A 6,408-nucleotide genomic window follows, 5' to 3' on the forward strand; every position below is an offset into this window, starting at 1 on the left:
TGACGTCACACTGACCGCCAGTAACCCCGAGGAGGTGTGGGGATGCCGAGCAAGACCCGAAACATGTGCCCAGCCGAACACTTACACCCTACAGCTGGAAGGCAGTAACCCCTGATGTACAAGCTAAATAACAGATTGAATTCGTATCAACTCGTATTGAATTATCATCAATCTAATTTTCTTGGTGAACTCAAATTTTGCAGCTGTATTGCAGACAATACAGATAAAATTTACGGACGTGACATTTCCTTTTTTGCATCAATTTCAGAGAATCACGGAATCGGAGAGTGGTTTCATCAGGGTCAGAGGCCATTCAGTCTGTCGAGTACATAACCAGCTCTATTTTAAACCCATCCAGCTAGTCTCTCATCCTCTCCCCATTGCCTTGCAAATTCTTTCATTCCAGATACTTATCCAGCACTCTTGTGAATGGTGCAATTGAATTTCCCTCCTCTACTGCTCTTGGCAAGAACCTAAATACTTGCTGTGTAAAATCTCATGTCACTTTTGATTATTTTGTTATTCACCTTCATTCTACATTTCCTGCTTCATTAACTCTTCCAGAAATGTGAACAGTCTCTATCTGCTGTTGTCTACCCTTAAGGGTTTTACATACCCCTTTCAGGTTTTCTTGCAACTTCCTCTGTTCCTGTCTATCCTCATCCCTCAAATTAGTTTGGTAAATCTCATCTGCAGCCTCTCCAAAGTGACAACTGGAAAATTGCAAATGTTACACTCTTGATCAAAGAAGCAAGTAGGGACAAATTCAGTAACCACAGACCAGTTAATTTAACTACAGTGGCAGTGAAAGTTGCGAAAACAATTGGCAGATACAGAATTAGCATCACTTGGACAAATGTAGATTAATTATAGAAAGCCGGCATGGATTTGTTAAAGGCAATTTATGTCTTACTAATTTGATAGAATTTTTGAATGAAGTAACAGAGAGGGAATGGTCAAGGGGGGACATCCGGTTGGATAGTTCAAATCCTACATTGTCATAACCATTACAATGAGGGCAATTTAATTTTGAAGAAGAGCTGTTCATCATGGTCTGATTGACAGGGAACGAAGTAGTCTGTATATTGATATAGCATCCTGACAAAGAGACAAGGCTCGCTGATGGAGAATCATTAAAAGAAAAACAATATGCATTCAATTGGCGTCAGTGGTGGCATCAGCTGTTGCTTAAGTTCAAAACCCAGAGCTCAAGATCCTCCCATTAATGTCTCCTTCTGTACCTGTGGTTGTCCAGAACACAAGAAGCATTCAGGAGTTTCCATATTACACAGAACATGCATTCTGCTGCACTGAGGTGCTCTGCCACACCTCTATTTATTAAATTACTTCAACTCACAGAAAGAATATAATTAAAATATTAACACTATCAGATTTCTTGCTGTCTTACTTATCCTGAAGGAACTATTTTAATTCCCCAGCTCTTTGTTTATACCAAATGCTTGTTGAAGCTTGCAAGAATGTCTTCATATTCCTTTCACTCACCATGACTCTGTTTTCTGCCCACATTTAAATTTACTAGACTTCTATTTCCCTTGCTCCATTTAAGTTCCTCCCTCTCTATGATTTTGTTATCTCAATATAGTGAATATAGTATAGTATAGTAAACTTGGATAGTAAGAGTCCTCCATTATTAAAATTGTTGCAATGAAGGGTAACTTAAGTGTGAGGAACAACTCTTCATCATGACACGGAACTAGGTAGTCTGAACATTGATATAGCATCCTTACAAGAGTCAAGACTTGCTGAGAGAAAGTCATTAAAATCCTAAAACAGGATCATAGATAGCTTACAGCAGACACAGTGGCTGTTTGAAAAGGATCTAGCCCAACCTTATCGCACCTTCCAGCACCAGGTCCATGGACCCTACAGGTCACAGCTTCCTCAAGCACACATCCAAGCACTTTTCAAATGTGATGAGGGCTTCTGTCTCTACCATCTTTTAAGGCAATGAAGTCCAGATACCTACCACCCTCTAGGTGAGAAATCTTCCCCTCTAATCCTTCAATTTATTACTTTATGCCCTTCTGGTTTTTGAACCCCTCTGCAAAGGGAAATAGATTCTTACTATTTTCTATCTAGCCCCTTCATAATTTTATACACTTTGGTTAAATTTCCCCTCAGCCTTCTTTGTTCAAAAGAAAACAACCCTAGGTTATCCAATCCTTTCTCATAGCTAAAATTTTCCAGTCCTGGCAATATCCTCATAAATCTTCTCTGTGCCCGCTTCTCAGCAATCTCATCTGATCTGTAATGTGGTGATCAGAACCATATGTAGTACACTAGCTGTGGCCTCATTAATGTTGGGTATAAGTCAATCATAACTTTCTTGCTCCTATACTATGTGCATTAGTTCATAAAAGGAAGAGCCAAGCTGCTATCATGAGCTTCTTTCAAAACAAACCATTCTATAATGTGTCCTAGAGACATTCAAGAGCAGAATATTGGCACCAGCTGGATCTGGTCATTATGACATATGTGTCTCTTAACAGTATGCTCAGCACATATCCTTAACACACTGTACTGACTATGACACAGATTACTCTCTATGTTCCAAGATTAGGACACAACCCTTAAAGTTTTACCATTCAAAACAGAAATACATATTGCCCATCTGGTTAAGAGTCAACAATTCCCCACTTCCATTGAAGAACCACACCCTGGTATTCCCATATAAAATTTATGCTGTGCTGGAATGTAATTTGAGACACGCTTTACAACATACACTCTCAATGTGACAGAAACAAGAGCAGAAAGTGTCTAAGAGGTTCAAGGCCAAGATTACTATAATGAAAGCTATATTGAAGCCAGGTCATTTGCCATCAACAGCTACAAAAGAGATCAAAATGAAAAGACTCTGAATGGATTAAGAGCTGCTTGAAGTAAAATGTAATAGACTGCTGGGTGATATGCCAGTGACCACTGGTTACAGCTGTATCAGAGCATCCTGTTGCCTTCTGGCACAGGGAATATGGGGTCCATATATGATAAGATGAAAAAGGCAAAAAGACATCAACAAAGAAAACAGCTCCATTGAAAAGAATGGCAAGAGCGGTCATCACCAATCAGAATAAACAGATAGAAATATGGGTGGAACAGTCCCATAGGTTGTATTCTATGGAAAGCATCATCTGCAAGAAGGCTATAGATAGAATACAGAGTTTGCTGGTCATGAAAGAACTACTTATTGAACTTGCAGGGGGAGCTTTAAAGTTCTCAACTTACTTGGTGCTTGGCATGATCTTTTCCTTTCACAATAACAGAAGGGGTAAGGTTAGCTATGACCTGCAACATCAGAACCCTTGGATATCAGCAACGTGGTTGCAGTCTGGCAGAGACACTTTTTGGAATTTTCTTTTTGCTGCTGTCATATGCCTTTAACTCATCCACATTATTACACTGGGACCATTGTAAAAGTGTTCACCCTTTACCTTTAAGGGGTTAACATTATCACCCAGGTCACTGCTATACCACCATCAGTTAACATTGTTAATGCGATAGCTTCATGTATCTAGGCTCCATAATCACTAGCGATCTGTCACTTGATGCTGAAATCAACACATGCAAAACTGTAGCTGTTGTGTCCAAGCTGAGCAAAGGAGTGTGGAACAACAGAAACTTATGGTGAACACTAAGTTGCAAGTCTTCCATGCCTATACCTACACTGTATACCCCTACAGTAGTGAAGCCTAGAGACAACAGTGAAAGGTTGAAAAAGGCTTTACAGTTTCCACCTTTATTGCCCTAGGCATCTCCCAACAGTACAAACTTAAAGATTCTGAAGCATGCTTAGTCTACTAGAAGATGCCTGAGATGTTTGTGGTTAATTAACTATGTTTGTTGGATTGATGATAGCAATGCTTCCAAGGACATTCTGTAGTATGAATTGTCCATTGACAATTGTTCATTGACAATTGGATATCCAACAACCTGTTGGATATCCAGCGCCTCACCACAAGGACAACTCTAAGTGAGATATGAAGGTAGCGGGAATCAACACAGCTAACTGCCGATGGCTGGGACTTCTGGAGACACCAGAAGAGATGAGGAGAAACAGAAAGCTCAGTTGACCCAGAAAATTCAAGAGGCTAGCAAATTTTGCAACTTCTCAGTCCACCGTCGTGCTAGACTGGGACTCGTAAGCCACACCAAAGTGCAAACCATTGCCAACAGGGTAAAAGTCTACAGCAACATCACCATTATAGAACGATTTATTTTTATTTATGTTACATGTTGGCATTCAAAAAAACTGCCTTTGTAAACTTGTGAACATAGAAAAGTACAGCAGTGGACAGGCCATTTGGCTCACAATGTTGTGTCGATCATGTTGCCAATTTATACTAAATGTCCTCTTCCTGTGTATCGTCCATATCCCTCCATTCCCTTCATATCAATGTATCTATCTAAAAGCCCCTTAAACACCAAACTGCCTGCTTCCACTACTACCCCGGTAACCCATTCTAGGCAACTACCACTGTGTAAAAAACCTGCCTCTCATGTCGCCATTAAACTTCTCCCCTCTAACCTTAAAAGTATGTCCTCTGGTGTTTGACATTTCTATCCTGGGGAAAAGGTTCTGATTGTCTACGCTATCTATGCCTCTCATAATCTTAAAAACCTTCATCAGGTCTCCCCTCAGCCTCCGACGCTCGTGGGCAAACAACCCAGGTTTGTCCAACCTTTCCATATAGCTCATACCCTCCAATCCAGACAGCATCCTGGTAAACATCTTCTGCATCCTTTCCGCAGTCCCCACATCCTTCCTATAATGGGGCGACCAGAACTGCGCACAATATTCCAAGTGCGGTCTGACTAGTCTTATATAGCTGCAGCATGACTTCCTTACTCTTATACCCAACAGCCCCACCAATGAAGGCAAGTATGCCATACACCTTCTTTACCACCTTATCCACTTACATTACCACTTTTAGTGAACTATGGACCTGGACCCCAAGACCTCTCTGTATGTCAATGCTATTAAGGGCCTACTATTAATTGTATACTTTCTCCTTTCATTTGACCTCCCTAAATGCAACGTCTCACACTTGCCCGGATTAAACTCCGTCTGCCACTTCTCTGCCCATATCTGTAACTGATCTATATCTTGCTGTATTCTTTGATAGTCCTTTACACTGTCCACAACTCCACCAATCTTGGTGTCATCTGCCAATTTGCTAATCCACCCATCTACATTTTCAGCCAAATCATTGATAATTATCACAAACAACAGAGCTCCCAGCACCGATCCTTGCGGAACACCACTGGTCACGGATCTCCTGCCAGAATAACAGCCTTCTGCCCCTACTCACTGTCTTCTATGGGCGAGCCAGTTTCGAATCCAAAGAAGAATCACATTGTTGCAATGTGATAGCAAATTTCTCCAGTGATGATACTGTTCCATGTTTACTGAAGAATTGTGTCTCATAAGTGGTGGACAACTTATAAACAGACACGTGGGGCATAAATAATGGAGTCTTTCTGACTTCACATCATTCAAAAGAACTACTCTGAAAGTGGGAGCAGTTTGCACACTGAAAATCCCACAAACAATGAGATACATTGCCCAGGACTCCAGGCAAATAGAAAGCATCCTATCTGGATATATCACGGCTTTGTACGGCAACTGCTCTGCCCAGGACCGCAAGAAACTGCAGAGAGTTATGGACACAGCCCAGCGCATCACGGACGCCAGCCTCCCCTCCTTGGACTCTGTCTTTACCTCTCATTGTCTTGGCGTAGCAGCCAGCATAATCAAAGACCCACCCACCCGGGACATTCTCTCTTCTCTCCTCTTCCATTGGGTAGAAGATACAGAAGCCCGAGGGCACGTACCACCAGGCTTAAGGACAGCTTCTACCCCACTGTGATAAGACTATTGAGCGATTCCCTTATACAATGAGATGGACTATGACCTCACGATCTACCTTGTTGTGACCATGCACCTTATTGCAGTGCACTTTCTCTGTAGCTGTGACACTTTACTCTGTACTGTTATTGCCTTTACCTGTACTACATCAATGCACTCTGTACTAACTCAGTGTAACTGCACTGTGTAATGAATTGACTTGTACGATCGTTTTGTAAGACAAGCTTTTCACTGTACCTCGGTACAAGTGACAATAATAAACCAAAACCAATACCAATACCAAACGACACTTCTTCAAACTGTGATATGGGATCTTTTACACCCATCTAAAAGAGCAAATTTGTTCTCATGTTTCTTTTAATAGACAACACAAATGACAGTCCAGCATTCTGTTCTACACTGCACCAAGCTGTACTTTCCTGGAATAAGGCTGCAATACATGGTTTTCTGATCAAGAAGTACAAATTCTAGCAGTGAGGCCGTTGACAAGAAGTATGCATAGAGGTAAGATTTATTAAAGGTTT

This window comes from Pristis pectinata, chromosome 14 (assembly GCF_009764475.1).
Source record: "Pristis pectinata isolate sPriPec2 chromosome 14, sPriPec2.1.pri, whole genome shotgun sequence".
Lineage (NCBI taxonomy): Eukaryota > Metazoa > Chordata > Chondrichthyes > Rhinopristiformes > Pristidae > Pristis > Pristis pectinata.